The sequence below is a fragment of the Lactuca serriola genome, chromosome 8 (assembly GCF_051521515.1).
Source record: "Lactuca serriola cultivar US96UC23 chromosome 8, Lser_US96UC23_V15, whole genome shotgun sequence".
NCBI classification, from domain to species: domain Eukaryota; kingdom Viridiplantae; phylum Streptophyta; class Magnoliopsida; order Asterales; family Asteraceae; genus Lactuca; species Lactuca serriola.
Window position 1 is genome coordinate 87,472,147 of NC_136415.1, and position 22,669 is coordinate 87,494,815.

Below are 22,669 nucleotides of genomic sequence, written 5' to 3' on the forward strand. Positions count from 1 at the left end.
TTTTATATCAAAACCTCGGGATGTCATGTTCCGATAGAGATCAAAAACATAAACAAGACATTATAAGCCTTACGACAGTTATTTGTAACTACTGGCCTATAATCCAAAATTCACTCATCATCATCATCCGACTATGCTCGGGGTCCTCTACCTGTAATATAAACAGCTGAGTGGGTCAGGCTTGGAAGCCTGGTGAGCATATAGGGTTTTCAACCCACAATACATAAATTTATTATGTTTAAACATCAATCAATCAACCTAATTACCCCAAACCCCATTATTTTATTTATTTCTTAAGGGTTTACCCTAAGAATCAACTATCACTCCTTCCTAAGGATTCATCCTAAGGAATAGACACAAAGTCAACTCGTGACCGGGGTTTATACAACGGGCACTAATTCCATAGCTTCCAAAGTTTATTCAACATGTGCTAAGTCCATAGCTCTCATTTATCGACAGTATTATTTACAGGTGTTCTCTCCTGCAATACATGTCAATGGGTTTTAGAGTACAACAAATGAACATATAGTTCATTACACCTACAAGTTGCAGGCCTGCTAGTGTTCCATAGACTGTCTAGAATAGTCCATGGTTGTCATCCATACTCTGCTGAATGACTACAACAACAACAACATCAACATCGAGGCCTCTCACCTTTCTAACACACATCAACTATTTCATCTACCCTTGTTCTACCCAACATATTTTGTAGATAAAAAGCATATACAGTTTAAAACTTGTATAAAACATCAATTCAATAGTCACCTCAATTAAACAGTTAATATATTTACACATAACACGTATTTCAAGGTAAATACTTCATATCTATGTGTAAATTGAAAGTAACTACACACTCACATGATTTAATGAAAACCGGGCAGCAATTCGTTTCCTAAAACGATCGTTTCTAACAAAACCGGGAATTTTATTGAGAAACCGGGCTCTGCGAAAGGTCGGGCTTCGAAACCGAAAAGATAAATTTTCCGGGCTTCACGGGCACTTCGTGGCGTATTCCGGGGCTTATAATCGATATCGGGGCTTCGGGGGATGATAATATGAAAGAAATATGGAGAAAGGGGCTAAAAATGACAAGTTCAAAATACCCCCGGGAGGTCTCGCACCCTTCTGTTTATAGGGTGGAGCTTCTGATCGGACGGCTGAGAAGGAACTACACGTCGTAGATCCGAGGGCTCGCAGGCGAAGGCTCGCACGAGGGTTGCGCATGCGAAGGGCTGCTGGCAGTCTGTGATTGGTCCGAGGCGTGTGTCCGATGCGCAGGTGGTCAGCATGTGCGAGGGTCTCGGTGGCACTCGCTGATTGGACCGCGGAGTCGTCTTACACGTGCAAGGCTCGGAGCTAGGTGCGAGGCTCGGACTAGGCTGCACACGCTTCACTCCTCGGATGTGCCACGGCTTCGGATGACTCAGCAGCTCGGTGACTCAGTAGGTTGGTAACTCAGCAGGACACGTGGCACTTTTTCAGCGAGGATGACGTGGCAACTCGGGACTATGCGAATTTTCTCGATTTTCGCGCCAAAACTTCTAAAATCCATAACTTTCGCATACGAGCTCCGTTTTTGACGTTCTTTATATGCATGCGTAGCTAAAATTATTCTCTACAACTTCCGTTTAGACTTCGTCGGCTAATTTTGACTTTAAATTTTATATTATTATTTTTAACACACCGGGACAGGAAATCCGTTAAAAATTCATAACTTCTTCATCCGACGTCCGTTTTCGTCAGACTTTTCACCGTTGTGCTCCTAATGACGAGACCTTCAATTTTCATTTAGGTTGTGTCGGCTAAAAATCGCTCGATCTAAAATTCGAGTTTTTAGCTGTCTACTGCTAAGCTGAAACTTCGAAAAATCATAACTTCCTCATACGAAATCAGATTTGGGCGTTCTTTTTATTGAACTTCTCGGTTTAACGAATACTATGACTTTCGTTTAGATTATAAGGCTAAAAAGTAGCTTATCAAATACTCACTTTTTACGACACTCAGCACCGTGCCGGTTTTGTCGCGAAACTTCGACAGGTCATAACTTCTTCGTTATAACTCGGATTTCGGCATTCTTTATATCCCCGAAATCCTTGTTTCGACCACTACAACTTTATGTAAAGTTATCGGGCTTATCTCACACTTTAATTTTTATGCTTATTTTTATTTTTAATTAATTAAACCCTAATAATTAAGCATAAAACACATAATTCCTTTTCATTTCTTCTAAATGAGTTACAAAGGTTAACCTAGACCATTATGTCAATATTAATGCCTAGCCTAGAAACACGGGCGTTACATTGAAAAAATATGTATTATTGTTTGTTTTACAGATATTATTGATTCTTTCGGCATAAAATGTTTTTTTAATTGTGGATCTCGTTCTAATATGTTATACTCTAGTTTTGTCTAGGAAGTGGGAATTGCAATTGGAAGCACTCAAGGTTATGAGAATTAAATTCTAGATCGATTAGATCTTTCACATGTATAATTACAAAAATCAAACAAGACAAAAATAGTAAGAGAATGAACACAAAATGGAATCAAATGAATGCTTATGATTCAATAAAGTCACGCCTCAGCAGAGCTCGATGAAGAACTTCCGTTGTAGAGGCGAGCTAGGGTTTACAAAACTCATAGAGAAATATTATCAAAAGCGTTAACTTCTAAGACTGCATGCATGCAGCTTATATACTAAACCCTAGAACAAAAATATGCACGGTTGGACAGGCCTAATACCGGTAATCAAAACTGGGCTAAGGACCGAGCCCATGACGCAATCTAATAATTCCAACAATCTCCCCCTTTGTGTCAAATGAGGCGAGAGATCATTTCTTTTGTGTTGGCTCACTGTCTTTATTACTTTGAATAAACGAGGAATTATTGCAAGAAGTGTCTGCCGAAACTGGATATACCACCTCAGCATGTCAGTGAACAACTTCTTGTCAGCAGCACTGTTCTGATCACACCTCTGAATGATCTCCAAGATATGCTCCAGGCAATATGTTGAGAAGAGATTTTTTCAACGAGAGCAAACAGGCATTTCTAACCTTCGCCTCTGATGAACATAACAGTGTGGTACTTTGAATCTATCTTCCCCTTGACCATAGTGTTGACATTGCCTGGTCTACCCATAGTCGTGATCGTGGTTCGCTTATGAATAGCAAAGGAAATCTCCTGGTCCATCTTCGCTACCTCGTGAATGTAGCATACAAGCATACGCTTGACATGATCAATTATTGGCTGGTACTCCTGAGGATTTGACAGAAGAATGTTGTTAAGGAGTATCCAGTCATGGGGATTAAGGTTCGGTAGACCAGCAAGGGTGAAGTTGTGAACTGAGCCATCGGTTCCTCGAGTCACTTTGAATTTGACATTAATGAACTTCCTGGCTGAGTAGGGCTTCAGAACCTTGATAGTGGAAATCTTCTTGGAACTCCAGGTCAAGTATTGGGGTTGAGGAAACTCCAAGTAAAACTCCAGCAGATCCCTATCTACCTTCTGTTTTGGGGAAGGAATAGCAGCAGTCGAATTGAAGTAATGGAAGATAAACGCCTTTCATGTGATTGGCATATCGAACTGTGCATCCTTGGAGTTCTCGAGCCCAAAGGACATTACTAACTCAAGCCAAAGAATGTGTGGCTCATCGATTGCGCATCTTTGAAGCGAATCTATAGTCCAGACTGGAAACATGGACTTTTTCTTCTCTAGGAGCTCCGCTTCCTTTCGCTTCTGCTCGAGCTCAGCTTTTTGTTTCTTGTAGTTTTCCTCCATTTCCTTTTCAGAGGGCTTTACCTTCTGGAAGGGATTCTTAGGATTCTCCACATAGACATCATCTTCATTGTCTGTGTCATCCTCACCAATCTTCTTCTACTTTTTCTCCTTGTTACTAACCGAAGCTTCATTACCCTTCGGTTTAGTAGATGGTTTCGGTCCAGAAGGAGGTTAAGTTGTCACCTTCTCTCCCCCTTGTTTCGGCTGGACACCAGTCACCGAAACACCCTCGATACGACTAAGGATGTCTAATGCTGGTCTGAGTTTGTCAACCAGATGGCACCTGATAGTTATGGTGATGATGGGATCGTGAGCCTCAAGGAGATGAAGGAGGATGGAGTGAACATCAGCAGCAGAACTCCGAATGACCTCTGTAGTGTTTCAAAGCACTCCATGGATGATGGCAATGGGCCCCTTTGATGAATTCTAGGTTAAAAGACCAAGACTTGTCTTTTCCCTATAAATAGGCATGTATTATTCACAATTAGGGTTAAGAGAGTGAGGAAAAATGTAGCCGCCACGTGAGGTTTCTTATGTAGTGTTAGATTCTTTAGTTTATGCTGAAAGTGTAATTTATTCCTCCTGTTTTCAATAAATCGAGTGATCATTCGACATAATCTTCATATTTATGTTTGTTCTTATTTTCCGCAACTTGTTCATGAAATCTCAATTAGGGTTTTAATCCCAACAACCTCCCTTTCTGATTTTAGGTCGTTGACCTTAGTAGTAGCAGTACGCAGCTTGTAGTTTTACATTTTCAGCTATGAGGTGTGCCTGTCTAACTCATCCATGATACGATCCTCTACAGCTAACTCAGCCTCCAATTGAGTCAATCGGTCATTAACGTTAGCATGTAAAGTTTCGTTGGCTGCTTCAATGGCCTGGCATGCAGCTTCAAGGTTGGAACGTTCAGACTAAAGGGACCGTTGAAGGTTCTCCACCGAAGTGTTGACGGTTTGAGCATTCTTCGTAGCAGCAGCCTGCAAGGAATCTAGAAACATATGAGCTTCAGAAACTAGTTTATCGACTTTTGCGGTCGCTTCCTTGCACTCCTTAGTAGAAGCATCAACAGCAAGTGAGGCTTGTTGACACTATGAAGTAGAGGCTTCAATGGCTTTAGCTACAGCAGAGAGTGTGGCACTGTGTTCTGTAACAACAGAGGATAACAAGGCCTTTAATGCAGCTTCTGAGTAAGCTCCGGAGGAAGGGGATGAGAGCAGTTGATCAAGCTTTTCATTCACTGCCTTGAGATGACGCTTTGTAACACGCGCATCATCATCATCATCATCACTCTGCACACGGTAAGGACTGAAATACGTGGAGTCAAATTCCAAGTCCTCACCGCCGAGAATAGGGGTTGTTTCTGTGGATTGAGTGGGAGATAAGGGTTTGGTAGTGGCTGGGGGTTCGGTTGTGACAGGTGGTTCGGTTGTTACTGGTGGATTGGGAGCAGTAAAGTGAGATCCTGTGGTAGTAGTGGTAGTATTGTTATCTGTGAATATGGGAGTAGGGATGGGAATTGTAGCGAATGGTTCAGTGGTTGGAATGGGAAATATGGGAGGGATAAATACTGGAATGGTTATAGGTGGAGGTGAAGGAGGGTGAGAGCGAATTGGAATTTCTGGGGTAGGGGAGCGAGGCGGGGTATCACCTCGGCCCGAAGCCTCTTCATCAGAGCTTTCGCTCTCAGATTCTGAAGGAGGAGCATTCTTATGTTTAGGAGGAACATATTCGGAATCTGAATCACTTGAAGATTGTAAGATAAGCCTCCTAGCAGGCTTCTTCTACTTCTTAGGTGGATCCTGTGAGGTAGAAGCCTTATCAGACTTTCGCTTCTTGGGGGTTTTCCCCTTTGTTGGTTTAGAGACAGGTCCGTCCTTCTGATTGTCAGTCTTCTTACCCCTTTTAGCTGGCTTGTCAGCCTCTTCAATGGAGCTAACCATGGCTGGCGTAAGCTCCCTTGGACCTGATGATGGATGCTTCATGTATTGTTAGAGAACGTTACTCGACGCAGAGATACGGGCGAGCATTTCTTAAGGAATAGATCCAATAAAGGAGTACTTGGTTGGATCCGTGACAATGATTTTGGTTGTGTGAAAGGTAGCAATGGATGAGAGAAGAGAATCTGCCATTATTGGAACATGAAGACGGTCCATTGCCCAGTTGGTGATGATCGACCAAAATCGCCCACATGAGATCTCAAAGTGCCTGGATGAAGAGGCCAGGCTTTGAACCAACTGCTGCCAGATAATAGACCCATAATCTAAGTCGATCCCATGGTACAGCCCATACAGCACAGTCATAAAAGACTTGCTCGCACCATCTGAGCCAGCGCTTCGTTCAGAGAGTCCCTTGAATAGTAACGTGAAAAGGCCATTCCATTGAGGAGGAAGGCTGGACTTCTTGAACTTTGTGATGGTGGTGAGGGTTTCGGTATACCCCATCTGATAAAACATGGAAAACAATTGACCAGTGGTGATGGATTCAGGGTTTACCAGAGATTGTTCTTAAGAAAGACCAATTAGGGCACAGAAGCGGTGCTTGGAGATAGAGGTCTTCTCATTGTGGATTTCGAAGTGAATCCTTTCATGAACCTTGTCGTAGTAGGCAGTAGAGTAGACAAGAGAAAGACATGACATTGGTACGACTTTGACTTTGGTAAGTGCCTCGATGAGAGGTGAGTATTTGAGACACTCAACAACGTATAGCATGTATGGCTCATAGATAAACGGAGTGAGATCTATGATCAGGTTCTGTTGGGGTTTGATTGTGAGAAGTGGTTGACGAACGGAAGTATCATGAACGGACGAAGAGTCTGCCATTGTAGTAGCTTGGAGAAGATGATGAATAGTAACAAAAATCGTCGATGTTCTTTGAGAAAGATTGGTAAGTGATAAAAGTTGAGAGAGTACCGTTCCAATTCCTTTTATACGTACAAGGAAGAGAGAGAAAAATCCGGCTGCGATCTTGGATTATCTCAAAAATAGCGCCTGACTTGATGGATGAACAGTTGGCATGTTGAAGATGACGCAGGAAAGAGAAAGGACGTTTCCTTTTTACACGCCATTCCATAAAATACACTTTTTCAAATCGCCAAACTGTTTGGATAGCCGTTGAGTCAGCTTTCACTTTATCCCAATCGTCACTCCAAAATACGTTTGAATCCCCGTTGCCTATAATGCTTTATTGAACAGCCATAAAAGAACCAGAGTGTGGAAAATTAAAAAATTTCGTGCATAGGGTGTAAAAGGTAAAGAAATAAAGCAAAATTTGTTGGATTATCTGTGATGCCTTAAATAGACATAAAACAATGGATTCCGGGCATGAATCACTTCCTTCAAAGTCAATAGACATTAAAGTGCTTTCTTGGTTTCCCATTAAATAACGATCAATAACTTGTTGAGAAGTATTGAAAGGCATCTTTTGAAGGTTATAAAGGGTGGCTTTCGCTTCAATTCATAATTTCGATACTTGACATAAGACCGAAACTGAATGAAGTACTTGTGAGATCATTGTGATCTGTTGAACAAGTAGGTAGGATAAATTTTATAGTAACAAAATGAAGTAAGGAAATCTCAAAAAAAAAAACTAGATCTTTAGGGAAAGAGAAGCATTGGTTAAAGACAAACTCATAAAGATCACTCAAAAGTAAAAAGAGATTTCATTAGGTAACAAGTAAGATCTTGAATATTAGAATTCACCGTCAATTCATTAGTTGTGTTGAACTTTGGGTTTCACTTAGTACATAGTGGCATGAAATGAAGATCATGAATGCAGATTTTGTATAACCATAAACCTCAGTGGTTAATACTAAGAGTCTCACGGGTTACATTGGTGAAACGAATTATAATGGAGAAAAGTGATGGAGATGGTATAAGAAGCGAATGTACCTCTGCTCTAAAGAAAAGATGGACCAAGCAGAAAAATCTAAACTCAATGTGAGTAGAGTAAGGTAGCTCATGAGTAGAGTGAATATGACAGCCTGGATTGGGAAAACATGATTGGTATATATCATGTTATTAAGGCTTCACTCAAAAATCTTTCGAGGCTTTAGTCAACATACAGCAACATGCTTCTAGGGACTCCTAACTAATAAAAACATTTACCTGCCTTAGCTTCGCCATCGAGAATCACACTTAGACAAAAAGAAAAACTTTAGATAAAAAAATTTAAAAATAAAGTAAAAATATTTTTGAATTTGGTGAGAATTGACCAATGGAACGAAAGAGAAAGATATTTTTGGATTTTATAAGTATTTTTATGAGAATCAAAGAGAAAAATATTTTGGGATTTTATAAGCCAAAAAGATTAATAAAAAAATGTACAAAATAATACAGTCAAAATGCCTTGTTAAGAAAAAAGAAGCGAACGAGTTCAAAAGGACCGAACCCGAAATAGACCGAACGTTCAGTTCATTTCGGTTCATGGTCAAACTTCACCCGAAATAGACTGAACGCTCGGTTCATTTCGGTTCGCTCTATTTCGCTTGTTACCTTTATGGAAGCGAAGGCGATTTTGGTACAGATTCGGCATGCATCATTCCTAGGCCTTGTAGAATTTTATTGAAGCTTGCTTCAGGTAAAGCCTTAGTAAATATATCTGCTAGTTGATCAGTCGTTCTGACGAAGTGAATTTCGACGTTACCATCTTCGACGTGATCCTTGATGAAGTGGTACCTCAATGTTATATGTTTAGTCTTCGAGTGTTGCACTGGGTTGTGACAAATCCTAATTGCGCTTTTAGAGTCGCAATATAGTGGGATTTTCTTCATGTTTAGCCCGTAATCCCTAAGCTGACTTTTTATCCATACGACTTGATATGTGCATGATGCTGCAGCAATGTATTCAGCTTCTGCAGTGGAGAGAGAAACAAAAGTTTGTTTCTTCGATTGCCAACTACCAATTTACCATCTAGAAATTGACATCCTCCTGTGGTGCTTTTGCAATCTAATCCACAGCCACCTAAGTTAGCATCTGAGAATGTTTGAACAAAGAATCCTGAGTTGGCTGGATACCACAGACCGAGAGAGGAGGTTCGCTTCAGATAGCGAAAGATGTTTTTCACGGCTTTTAGATGAGGTTCGTGTGGGTTGGCTTGAAATCTTGCATAGTAACAGACTGAGAACATGATGTCAGGTCTACTGGCTGTAAGATACATCAGAGACCCAATTATTTGTCGATAGAGCATCATATCAGTTGCCGGTTTCTCCAATGAGGGTGTAAGCTTTGTCCCAAAGGCCATAGGCACTTTCACTTTGGAGTCTCCCATCATCCCAAACTTCACCAATAGATTCTTGGTGTATGCCTCCTGATTAATAAAAATGCCTTCGGGTCCCTGTCTAATGTTTAATCCAAGGAAAAAGTTAATTGGACCCATTGAGCTCATCTTAAATTTTTTTTCCATCAACTTCCTGAATTCAGCTGTTAAGCTATGATTCGTGGAGCCAAAGATGATGTCATCAACATAAATTTGGACAATCATAAGGTGGTTACCTTCTAGCTTGCGAAAGAAGGTTGGGTCAACCGAACCTTGTTTGAATTTGGACATTTTTAAGAAATGAGTGAGAGTTTCATACCATGCTCTGGGAGCCTGTTTGAGGCCATATACAGCTTTGTCAAGGACATAACAATGATCTGGATACTTCTCGTTCACGAAGCCTGGCGGTTGCTCAACATACACAGTTTCTTCAAGTTCCTCGTTGAGAAAGGCACATTTGACGTCCATCTGATAGACTTCAAAGTTCTTGTGAGCTACATAGGCAAGAAAGATACGAACAGACTCTAATCTTGCAACTGGAGCGAAGGTCTCTTCATAATCGATTCCTTCTTCCTGACAGTATCCTTTGACCACCAACCTTGCTTTGTTACGAATGACATTCCCCTCCTTATCCATCTTGTTTCTGAATACCCATTTGAGACCGACAACCGAAGCATCCTTTGGAGTTGGAATAAGACGCCATACTTTGTTTCTTTCAAACTCATTTAACTCATCTTGCATGGCTCGAACCCAGTCTGAATGATCAAGTGCTGAGTTAACAGTCTTCGGTTCAACTTTGGAAACAAAGGAGTTGAACATGTAGAACTCTACTTGAGAAAAGAGTGCAGCTTGTTTCGCTTTGATTTGAGATCGAGTTAACACTTTTTCTAAAGATTCCCCGATAATTTGACTTTGAGGGTGATCTTTGGTCCATTTGATAAGAGGTGGGTAATTTGGATCGTAAGTGGGATCCAATTCAGCATTTATTTCTTCTTCTAACTCAGACAGAATGTCATCATCATTGACGTTGGTGTTCTCCTCCTCGAAGAATGACTCCGGTTCAGTAACTGTATTGGTATTCCCTCCTTTGATTGGAATTTCAGAAGAGCTGGGAGAATGAGACGATAAGTTCTCCCCCTGGAACGATGAACTTTAATCATGATGAGGAATTGGACCCTCCCCATGGACATTAGGACGGTCACTTGAAGGTTTGCTTGCTTCTGGCCTTTTGGTTTCTTTGGATTGATCATCAGCCATCTTTTGAGCAGCGTCATCGATAATTTGTTTTAGATTATCAACTTTGTTGTCTTTTGCAGTAGATTCAAAGTCAATCGCTTTTTAAGGCTCATCAAACAGAAGCAAATGTTGCTCGAAAAGATTTGAGATAGAGGTCGTAACTTGACCATTCTTTGGAAAGATCTCTTGCGTTGCACCTTCTGTTGATTTCATCTTCTTAATATAACTATCGTCAAAGGTGACATAGTATGTTTCTTCAATCTTCTTTGAGCGCTTATTGAGAACTCTATATGCCTTGGAGTTCAGGGAGTCGCCTAAGAAAATTCCTTCATCAGCTTTAGCATCAAACTTGTTTCGATTCTCTCTGGAGTTGAAAATGAAGCATCTTGAACCGAACACATGAAAGAATTTCACATTTGGTTTATGATTATTCAAAATCTCGTAAGGAGTAATGGAAAATCGCTTGTTCAAATATGATCTGTTTTGAGTATAACAAGAAGCGGCAATTGCATCAGCCCATAAATACAGAGGTAAGGATGTGAAACATAGCATTGTTCGAGCTGCTTCACATAGAGATCGGTTTCGTCTTTCAACGATACCATTTTTTTGTGGAGTATAAGGGGCTGAGAAATTGTGAGTCATTCCCTTTTCAGCAAGAAAGTCTTCAAAATCTTTTTTCTTGAATTCCAAGCCATTATCGCTTCTCACATTACGAATGACTTTTCTTAGTTGTGTTTCTATCTGTTTTATAACGAGCTTAAGCTTTGGAGTGGCTTCAGACTTTTGCTTCTGGAAGAATACCCATGTAAATCGAGAGAAATAATCCACTATAACCAGAATGTATTTGTTCCTCCCAATGCTTTCAGTGGACGAAGGACCACACAGGTCAATATGTAACAACTCCAATGGTTCGATCACCTTAGTATTGATAATAGAAGGATGACTTTGCCTACTCTGATTTCCCATTTCACATGCTGCGCAAAGATGTTCTTTCTCAAATTTTAGAACTGGAAGACCTCAAACATGATCACCCAAAACCAACTTGTTGATATCTTTGAATTCAGATGAGAGATTCTTTGATGCCATAACCAGCTTTCATCAGAGTGACCCTTTGTGAGTAAGCAAACTGTTGGTTTACCTCGAATTGGGTTGAGATTCAAAGGATACATTTCCCTCTTTCGCTTTGACTTCAGCAGAATGTTATTAGATTTCTTCTCGACAATCTCTGAGTCTTCATCGTCAAATGAAACTTTCAATCTAGTACCAACTACCAGTTGTGATCCACTGATAAGGTTGTGTTGGAGCCCTTCAACATAAGCCACTTTTCTTTTAGAGAACTCGCCATTAGTGATCATTCCATAGCCTTTGATAGTACCAAATGAGTTATTGTCGTATTTCACAATACCACCATCCTTGAGAGACCGAAACTCCCTCAGTTCTTCCTTCCTTCCAGTCATGTGACGTGAGCAGCCACTATCAATGTACCATTCTTTGTCAAACTGCTCATCACGAATAACCTGCAAAATATTAAGCAGATTTAGGAACCCAAAGTTTCTTGGGTCCTTGTGAGCCTTTTACAGGACAGGGAATAGTAAGAGAAATATCAACCATGTATGTGAGTTTAACTAAAGTTGTTTCATCTTTTCTTTTTATGGTGAAAACATTAATTTTGGTTGATTTAATAGGATTGGAATTAGTGGTGTTGACTTCAGCATTCTTTTGGATCTCTTTTGGAAGACGGTTATTTTCAGGAAAGAGTTTTCCTTTTCCCTTTGAATCAATTGAAGAATGAAAATTTGAATGGGAAGTGTTGGATACAGAAGTGACTTTGGATCCCCTGTGTTTTTTATTGGACTTGTATGGATGGGGACCGAAACTGATCTTTCAGTTGCAGTTGGACGGAGAGTCGAGACCGCTCTTTCGGTTGATATTACTTCAAGGACCGAAACTATCCTGTTGGTTCCTTTCGGTCGAGGGACCAAACCTCTCCTTTCGGTTCCTTTCGGCAGATGGACCGAAACTTTCCTTTCGGTTCCTTTCAGTCGAGGGATCGAACCTCTCTTTTCGGTTCTTTTCGGTAGGGGGACCGAAACCATCCTTTCGGTTGGTGTTGTTTTGAGGACCGAAACTGCTCTTTCGGTTCATTTCCATCGTGGGACCGAAACTCCCCTTTCGGTTCCTTGATTCCTCTTGCGATTTGTGCTTCCCGTCTGTCCTTATAAAGTGAGGATTTTGTGATTTCCAAAATTGTTTTCTTTCTGAGAGATTCTTCTTGTATCTCAGATTTCTTTGATGCTTTCGATCAGCCACCTGTTTTGGATTTCTGTGAATGTTGGCCTTTCTTTTTGAAACATGAGCACAACATTCACTTTTTGTTGAGGATGTTTCACTAGTAGTTTGCACAGGTTCGCCAATGAGGTTTTGGTTCCACTTGTGCCTGGCACATCATATCTTGCAGACTCATTTAGTGGTTCGGGTATATATCTACCTTTCGCTCTCCATGAGGTTTTCTGAGATAGGCCCTTAGTCTCATCAGCGTTGTCTATTGGGGCTGACCAGAAAAACTCGTCACATCCGCCAGCATTTTCTTCTTCCACCATAGCTGTCAATTCTGCAATTTGTTGTGGAGTGACACCCGGAACTGTGTAGACTTGAATTGGATTGGTTTGTACCTTTTGGTACACAACAGCTTTAGCTTTGAGAATTTTGGTTTTGTCAGTGGACGAGCGAGCAAGCTCAACAGAGTTTTCAGAAATCAGGTTTTTGCGTGACTTAGGCTCGCTTTTGACAAATTCTGAACAATCCACCATATCCTCTACAGAGATTTCACTCAGATAATCATCCTCATTAAGTTCAGATGCATTTTCAACATCAATTTTGTTTTCTAAACTTAATTTGGCATTCAAAGAGTCAAATTTCTGTATGGTTTCGGTTCTTAATTTCAATCTATCATTTTTGTCTAACAGATTTTTTAGCATTTCCCTGTGGTCTTTGGACTTTATGTAGGATTCAATTTTGTCCAGACCTATTTTATATGCTAGAGAAACCTCATCAGAAGATACAACGCTTTCACAGTTGTAGGCTTCAGCATCGATTTCATCCTCCTTTAACTCAAGGAAGGGTAAAATCATGCGATGTATCTTCTTTCCTATTTCACAATCAAGATGCAACTGAGTGATGTTAAAATAGAGTCTTTTAGCAATTAAACAAAACACATTTCGCTGTTTAAGAAGTTTAAGATTGTCTCTTTGCAAATAAATTGAATCATCCTTAGACCTAATCAACTCCTTCTCCTTTTGCTCGATCCACATCCTCGTTTCCTCACTCTTTGATGAAATCCTGCTAATTTGATCAGTTAGGTTAGAATTTGTGACATGGGTTTGGGTGAGACTGCTACTTATGCATGAAAATTTAGATTTTAAGTTATTTAATTCCTTTTCATAGTCAGTAACAGGTATTTTTAGAGAAGCAAGAATATTTTGTACCTTTTTTATCAACTCATCACATTCGTTGTGACATCCCCAATTTCACGGCCAGAAAAGACTGATTTGTTTATGCTTGTTTTTAAAATCAGAGTAATCTTTTAAAGAAAACAGTTGCGGAATTTGTTCCCAAAATATGATAAAGATTTATCAAAGCATTTCTTTAAAGAAATGTATTTTCATTATATAACAAAATCTCGGGATGTCATGTTCCGATACAGACACATAAGCATAAACAGAACATACATTTATTTACTCTAGTGATTTACATCTCCTTTAATCTCTTAGTGCAAAGCAGCTTCGTATCAATACCTGTGATACAATTAAACTGAGTGGGTCAGGCTTGGGAGCCTGGTGAGCATATAGGGTTTTCAACCCACAATATTATATATATATATATATATATATATATATATATATATATATATATATATATATATATATATATAGAACATCCAAACTTATATAATCTCACCATATAAAAGCAACTCTTATCCCACCCCATCGATCCTCACAACGACACGATCTAAACTCTCGTATCTAAAGTTTTCCTCTTTATCTGATCCCTACTCACGGATCTAAACTAATCTCTCCACCTGATCCATACTCTCGGACCTAAAACTAACCTCTTGGTCTAATCCATACTCCCAGATCTAAACTAATCTCTTGGTCTGATCCATACTCCCGGATCTAAAATTGTGCCCAATCCATACTCCCGGACTAGGGACAATTAACTATGTCTTAATCCATACTCCCGGATTAATAACAAGTTTACCTATTGGTCTGATCCATACTCCCGGATCTAAAACTGTGCCCAATCCATACTCCCGGACTAGGGACAATTTACTATACCTAAATCCTGTTCTGATCCATACTCCCGGATCTAAACTGTGCCCCACCCATACTCCCGGACTAGGGACAATTTACTATGTCTTAATCCATACTCCCAGATTAATAACAAGTTTATCTCTTTTCCTATTCCATATTCTCGGATCTACATTCAATCTCTTGATCTAATCCATACTCACGGATCTAAAACTAACCTCTTGATCCGATCCATACTCACGGATCTCATCTACCCATGTCCTACCCAACATATTTGTAGATACAAAATATCTATACAGTTTAACTCATTAAAACCTATATAGTTCATCCATTCCATACTCATCTCATATAAACAAACAATATATAAACACATAGCGCGTATTTCATAGCAAATACTTCATATATATGTGTTAGAAGAAAGTGATCACATACTAACCCAAAACATATACTTAATACATTCAAACAATACTTGTATTATAATCGTGTTTATGAAAGGGACTATACACTCACTTGATTAGACGATGCTCGGACAGCACTACGACTTGCAGAAGTAGTATTCTTCGGTAGATCTGGAAGATCTTCACAAAAACCGGGCTCCTCGCGGGCAGAGCTTCGGCTCGGAAACTCTTTTCTTCTCGGGATCTTCGGGTTTCGGAACTTGCTTCGGGTCTCGGGGTTGATACCGGGGCTTCGGGGGGTTAAAATAGGGCTTAGAGGGTGTATCGGGAGTGGGAGAGAAGGGATGGAGCAACCATAGTCGGCTGGCCCTTCAAATCTATTTATAGGGCAAATTTGGCCCTTGCCACGTCGTGGGATCCTTTTTCCACGTCGTGGGATTGGTCGTCATTGCATATGTCATTTCAAGTTGCATTTGAGGGACTCCCGGAGGTGTCAGGAGACTTGCCACGTCGTGGCACTGCTTGCCACGTCATGGTCTCTGACAGTTTTGGGGTTTCGCGCCCCGAACTTCAGAAATTCATAACTTTCGCATACGAACTCCATTTTCGACGTTCTTTATATCGACGCGAAGGTGAGATTATGCTCTACAACTCTCGTTTAGACTCCATTGGCTAATTTTCAATTTACGTTTAATATATTATAAATATATTACTTATATATTATCTTTAGTAGGCCGGGACAGGAAAACTCCGTTCGAAATTCATAACTCCTTCATCTGAACTCCGTTTTCGTCCGTCTTTCCGTCGTTTCACTACTATAGATAAGATCTTCAATTCTCATTTAGATCACTAAGGATAGATATCTATCTACCTTAAATTCAGTATTTACGTCGCGCTGGGTCGCGCTGTGTCGTGTCGGTTTTGTCGCGAAACTTCGACAGGTCATAACTTCTTCGTTATAACTTGGATTTTGGCGTTCTTTATATGCACAAAAACCTTGTGACATATACTAAAACTTGGTTAAGATTAATCCTTCTAAATAATCTTCCATCAAAAATTCATTTTTGATGTTTATCGTCTCTAAATTGACTAGCCCGGATCTACGGGCGTTACAATTATCTCCCCCTTAGGATGATTACGTCCCGGAATCATCAATGAAACAGGATTCGTATACTGACTCCATACATTATCTCTCCATCCTAAGTAATAACTTTATGTTATATATTTCCTTGAAAGAGTATCTAACTCTTGGACTTCTCGATAGCAGGTAGTGCTCAATCCTGCATCTGCTCTTCGTACAATGTTGTACTTTCAATTGTAACCTTCGAGTTACAAAATAAATCCTTATTGTGACTCCTTCTTCTTCTTAGGATAAATATTTTCCTTTATCTATTACAACAGACCGATGGGTCGTGCTCTACTGACCTCTCATCGAATGATGCAATGCTTAGACTCAGGTCTCTTAGAGTTAAATTCCATAATGGAATATACTTTCCTTCATATTCTAATGTGATATAATCACATTTTATATGTAGCATTTCTAGCTACAAGCTTCCTTAACAACGAGCATGATGCTATCGATCACAATGATTTCAATCTTCTGACTTGAGTCAGATGCTACCTCGAACTTGGTTCTATGAACCACGTAACAAACTCATCGTAGTCGGACTCAATTTGATATGATCACTAGGGTCGGAATAACAATCATCTTACTAGTAATTACCGAAACAAGGGTAATGACATATCCAAATAAAACGGAATCAATCACTAGCTTCTTGGTAACCTTGTGACTTTCCCTGATCCAAGTGTGAGTCCTGTGCTTCTGGTAGTATATGCATCTACTACCTTTCACACCTACTCATACTCGTCCCAAGTATTGTCTCGCAGTCGACCAAGTCACCTTACACGAAAATCACAAAACAATTTAACACATACGAATGTGTCCAAATAATCATAAACGATTTCCCTAGACTCTACTAGGACTTCTTCATTGCTAAATCTTCAATCATCAACTCTACTTCACTCGATTGGTGATGGAAATACCAGACGATGAGACAACTTCAAGAATTTCATCAATCGTTCCATCATCCTGCCAATCGAAAGTGTACTTCATACGTACCGTACTCCTTTAAACGAACTGTTATTTCATAAGGCATACTCTAAAGGCAAGATACCACTCTTATGATATCTTCTGATAGGTGTCATCCACTATCATAAGCCTTCTTCATTTCCTCCATTTACTCAATTTATCTACGAGTCTTCACCATGACCTCTTGTACATCCAAGCAGACGTTCGGTGTACCGGGCGAGAATTTAAGATAAGAAATCTTTATTTATGATAGACGTATAAATCTCCTTATCACTCCGAAATGTTTACATGCTAGTTCTAATACCGTAGTCGTACGCTTAGAATCCTACACACATAACGTTTCCAGATCCGGTCTGCAACAGACCATGGATCTGAACAAATAATAGCATCAATTTAGCTATCACACAAAACAATTAACACATAAAAGCATTTTAGGCATCATTCCTAAAATAAACTAGTGCTTGTGTCAATTTAGGTGTACTACCTATCATATTTTAGACACACTCCTCACAATCATTACTTAGCATTCTAAGTTTAAGTCTAGAAATTTCCTACAAATTCCTAATTCGCTTAAACTAATGCTCTGATACCAACTATGACATCCCCAATTTCACGGCCAGAAAAGACCGATTTGTTTATGCTTGTTTTTAAAATCAGAGTAATCTTTTAAAGAAAACAGTTGCGGAATTTGTTCCCAATATATGATAAAGATTTATCAAAGCATTTCTTTAAAGAAATGTATTTTCATTATATAACAAAATCTCGGGATGTCATGTTCTGATACAGACACATAAGCATAAACAGAACATACATTTATTTAATCTAGTGATTTACATCTCCTTTAATCTCTCAGTGCAAAGCAGCTTCGTATTGGTACCTGTGATACAATTAAACTGAGTGGGTCAGGCTTGGGAGCCTGGTGAGCATATAGGGTTTTCAACCCACAATATTATATCATATTAATATATATAGAACATCCAAACTTATATAATCTCACCATATAAAAGCAACTCTTATCCCACCCCATCGATCCTCACAACGACACGATCTAAACTCTCGTATCTAAATTATTCCTCTTTATCTGATCCCTACTCACGGATCTAAACTAATCTCTCCACCTGATCCATACTCTCGGACCTAAAACTAACCTCTTGGTCTAATCCATACTCCCGGATCTAAACTAATCTCTTGGTCTGATCCATACTCCCGGATCTAAAATTGTGCCCAATCCATACTCCCGGACTAGGGACAATTAACTATGTCTTAATCCATACTCCCGGATTAATAACAAGTTTACCTATTGGTCTGATCCATACTCCCGGATCTAAAACTGTGCCCAATCCATACTCCCGGACTAGGGACAATTTACTATACCTAAATCCTGTTCTGATCCATACTCCCGGATCTAAACTGTGCCCCACCCATACTCCCGGACTAGGGACAATTTACTATGTCTTAATCCATACTCCCGGATTAATAACAAGTTTATCTCTTTTCCTATTCCATATTCTCGGATCTACATTCAATCTCTTGATCTAATCCATACTCACGGATCTAAAACTAACCTCTTGATCCGATCCATACTCACGGATCTCATCTACCCATGTCCTACCCAACATATTTGTAGATACAAAATATCTATACAGTTTAACTCATTAAAACCTATATAGTTCATCCATTCCATACTCATCTCATATAAACAAACAATATATAAACACATAGCGCGTATTTCATAGCAAATACTTCATATATATGTGTTAGAAGAAAGTGATCACATACTCACCCAAAACATATACTTAATACATTCAAACAATACTTGTATTATAATCGTGTTTATGAAAGGGACTATACACTCACTTGATTAGACGATGCTCGGACAGCACTACGACTTGCAGAAGTAGTATTCTTCGGTAGATCTGGAAGATCTTCACAAAAACTGGGCTCCTCGCGGGCAGAGCTTCGGCTCGGAAACTCTTTTCTTCTCGGGATCTTCGGGTTTCGGAACTTGCTTCGGGTCTCGGGGTTGATACCGGGGCTTCGGGGGGTTAAAATAGGGCTTAGAGGGTGTATCGGGAGTGGGAGAGAAGGGATGGAGCAACCATAGTCGGCTGGCCCTTCAAATCTATTTATAGGGCAAATTTGGCCCTTGCCACGTCGTGGGATCCTTTTTCCACGTCGTGGGATTGGTCGTCATTGCATATGTCATTTCAAGTTGCATTTGGGGGACTCCCGGAGGTGTCAGGATACTTGCCACGTCGTGGCACTGCTTGCCACGTCATGGTCTCTGACAGTTTTGGGGTTTCGCGCCCCGAACTTCAGAAATTCATAACTTTCGCATACGAACTCCATTTTCGACGTTCTTTATATCGACGCGAAGGTGAGATTATGCTCTACAACTCTCGTTTAGACTCCATTGGCTAATTTTGACTTTACGTTTAATATATTATAAATATATTACTTATATATTATCTTTAGTAAGCCGGGACAGGAAAACTCTGTTCGAAATTCATAACTCCTTCATCTGAACTCCGTTTTCGTCCGTCTTTCCGTCGTTGCACTACTATAGATAAGGTCTTCAATTCTCATTTAGATCACTAAGGATAGATATCTATCTACCTTAAATTCAGTATTTACGTCGCGCTGGGTCGCGCTGTGTCGTGTCGGTTCTGTCGCGAAACTTCGACAGGTCATAACTTCTTCGTTATAACTTGGATTTTGGCGTTCTTTATATGCACAAAAACCTTGTGACATATACTAAAACTTGGTTAAGATTAATCCTTCTAAATAATCTTCCATCAAAAAGTCATTTTTGATGCTTATCGTCTCTAAATTGACTAGCCCGGATCTACGGGCGTTACAATTATCTCCCCCTTAGGATGATTACGTCCCGGAATCATCAACAAAACAAGATTCGTATACTGACTCCATAGGTTATCTCTCCATCCTAAGTAATAACTCTATGTTATATATTTCCTCGAAAGAGTATCTAACTCTTGGACTTCTCTGTGACATCCCCAAAATCACGGCCAGAAAAGACCGATTTTCATTTATGCTTTTAAATAATTTCAGAGTAAATCCTTTTGATTTGAAAGAGTTGCGGAATTTGTTCCCAAAACAAAACATGATAAAATAATATTTATCAAAGCATTTCATCAAGAGATACATTTTCATTATATAATCAAAACTCGGGATGTCATGTTCCGATACAGACCATAAAGCATAAACGATAACATTACAAGTCATTCAACTAATATATACATATACAGACTTGTAAACAAAACAACTCGATGATTCATCCATCTTATGCCCTCGCGCCACTACCTGTAATACAAATAAAACTGAGTGGTCAGACTTGGGAGCCTGGTGAGCATATAGGGTTTTCAACCCACAATAAATAAATTATATTTAATTTCACCAACCAATCACTATCCCGATTACCCATTCCCGTTATCCTCACTTTACGTCCCTAAAATAACATCTATCTCAAGGGACCTAATCTAGGATTTTCATCAGGACGGACATCACTGCTAAGGGGTTTCCTCAACAATAGATATCCTAAAGGCAACCATGAGGGGGATAGAGTACACCGGTGAACACATCGTTCACAACACCTACAGGTTATGAACCTGCTAGCGTTCCATTGGACTGTCTAGAAAGAGTCCGTGGTCGTTATCCATACTCCGCTGAATAACTAGATCAACAACAACAACAACAACAACAACATCGAGGCCTCTCATCTGTTTATTACACACCAACTATCTACCCATGTTCTACCCAACATATTAGTAGATAAAAATATATATTTTCATACATAGGTTTAAAACCTGTGTATCATTTCCATTCAATACATATTCCACATAACAGATGAGGCACACCCACATAACACGTATTTCATAGAAAGTAAATCAGATCTATGAGATAGAAGAGAATGAATATACATTCATACTTATAACAACAAAATTATACACATAAACAACAATATACTTAATACACTCAAACCATACTTGTATTATTATCATGTTTATGAAAGGTAGTATACACTCACTTGATTAGAAGACGATCGAACAGCACTACGACTTGCAGAAGTAGTAATCCACAGCAGATCTGGAAGAACTCCACAAAAATCGAACTTCTCGCGGGCAGAGCTTCGGCTCGGGAACCGCACTTCTCGGGATCTTCGGGATCTCGGGACTTGCCTCGGGGCTCGAGAATAATACCGAGGCTTCGGGGTATTTCTGGCACACAAAACGATGCAAAACGGGAGAGAGAAGAGAAGAAATTGGCAAAAGACTCGGCTGCCTTCGGATCCTATTTATAGGAGGCTGGAGCCTCGGAATACGCGGGGCGTACTGGCCTCCGAAGTCATCACTACATGCGTCATCCGAAATGTCGACACTCTTCGGAGTACACGGGGCGTACGTCGGATTGGAATGGTGACTCCCCCTTTCGGATAATGCCGGATTTTTCAATTAAAAATAAATACAATTTATTTATCAAACTTCGGAAATTCATATCTTCTTCATACGAACTCCGTTTTCGACGTTCTTTATATCCACGGAAAGGTGAGACTACACTCTACAACTTTCGTTTAGACTCCGTCGGCTAATTTTAATTTTATTTTTATTATTTATTTTTAATAGGCCACGACAGAAACTTTCGTTATAAATTCATAACTTCTTCGTTTGACGTCCGTTCTCGCCTAACTTTTTATCGCTTCGATACCAACAACGAGACCTTCGATCCTCGTTTAGATATCTTCGGCTAAAAACCGCTCGATCTCAAATCGAGTATTTCAGGCTGCATACCGCTAAGTCAAAACTTCAAAAAATCGTAACTTCCACATACGAAGTCAGATTTGGGCGTTCTTTATATATTCGGAAACCTCGTTTCAACTACTACAACATTATCCAAAGATATCAAGTTTATTTTACACTTAAATTTTGACGCTTATTTTTTATTCTTAATTAATCAGATCACATAATTAAGCAATTAAGCACAAAACACATAATGCTCAAATAATACATTCTTATTATTTCAAAACAGGTTACAAAGGTTAACCTAGACTATTACATTGCTAAAAATGGCAAGCCCGGAAACACAGGCGTTACATTATCGATAGCAGGTAGTGCTCAATCCTGCATCTGCTCTTCGTACAATGTTGTACTTTCAATTGTAACCTTCGAGTTACAAAATAAATCCTTATTGTGACTCCTTCTTCTTCTTAGGATAAATATTTTCCTTTATCTATTACAACAGACCGATGGGTCGTGCTCTACTGACCTCTCATCGAATGATGCAATGCTTAGACTCAGGTCTCTTAGAGTTAAATTCCATAATGGAATATACTTTCCTTCATATTCTAATGTGATATAATCACATTTTATATGTAGCATTTCTAGCTACAAGCTTCCTTAACGACGAGCATGATGCTATCGATCACATTGATTTCAATCTTCTGACTTGAGTCAGACGCTACCTCGAACTTGGTTCTATGAACCACGTAACAAACTCATCGTAGTCAGACTCAATTTGATATGACCACTAGGGTCGGAATAACAACCATCTTACTAGTAATTACCGAAACAAGGGTAATGACATATCCAAATAAA

At 39.6% G+C, this 22,669-nt stretch overlaps 1 long non-coding RNA gene across 1 annotated transcript in view; it reads left to right on the forward strand.

Annotated features, from left to right (window-relative positions):
* LOC145069799 (uncharacterized) overlaps positions 1-22,669 on the forward strand; it is a 35,165-nt gene that overhangs the window by 7,134 nt on the left and 5,362 nt on the right. The window contains exon 2 of the long non-coding RNA XR_013689683.1: positions 2,414-2,444. This is a non-coding gene — a long non-coding RNA (uncharacterized LOC145069799). The remainder of the gene's footprint in view (positions 1-2,413; positions 2,445-22,669) is intronic.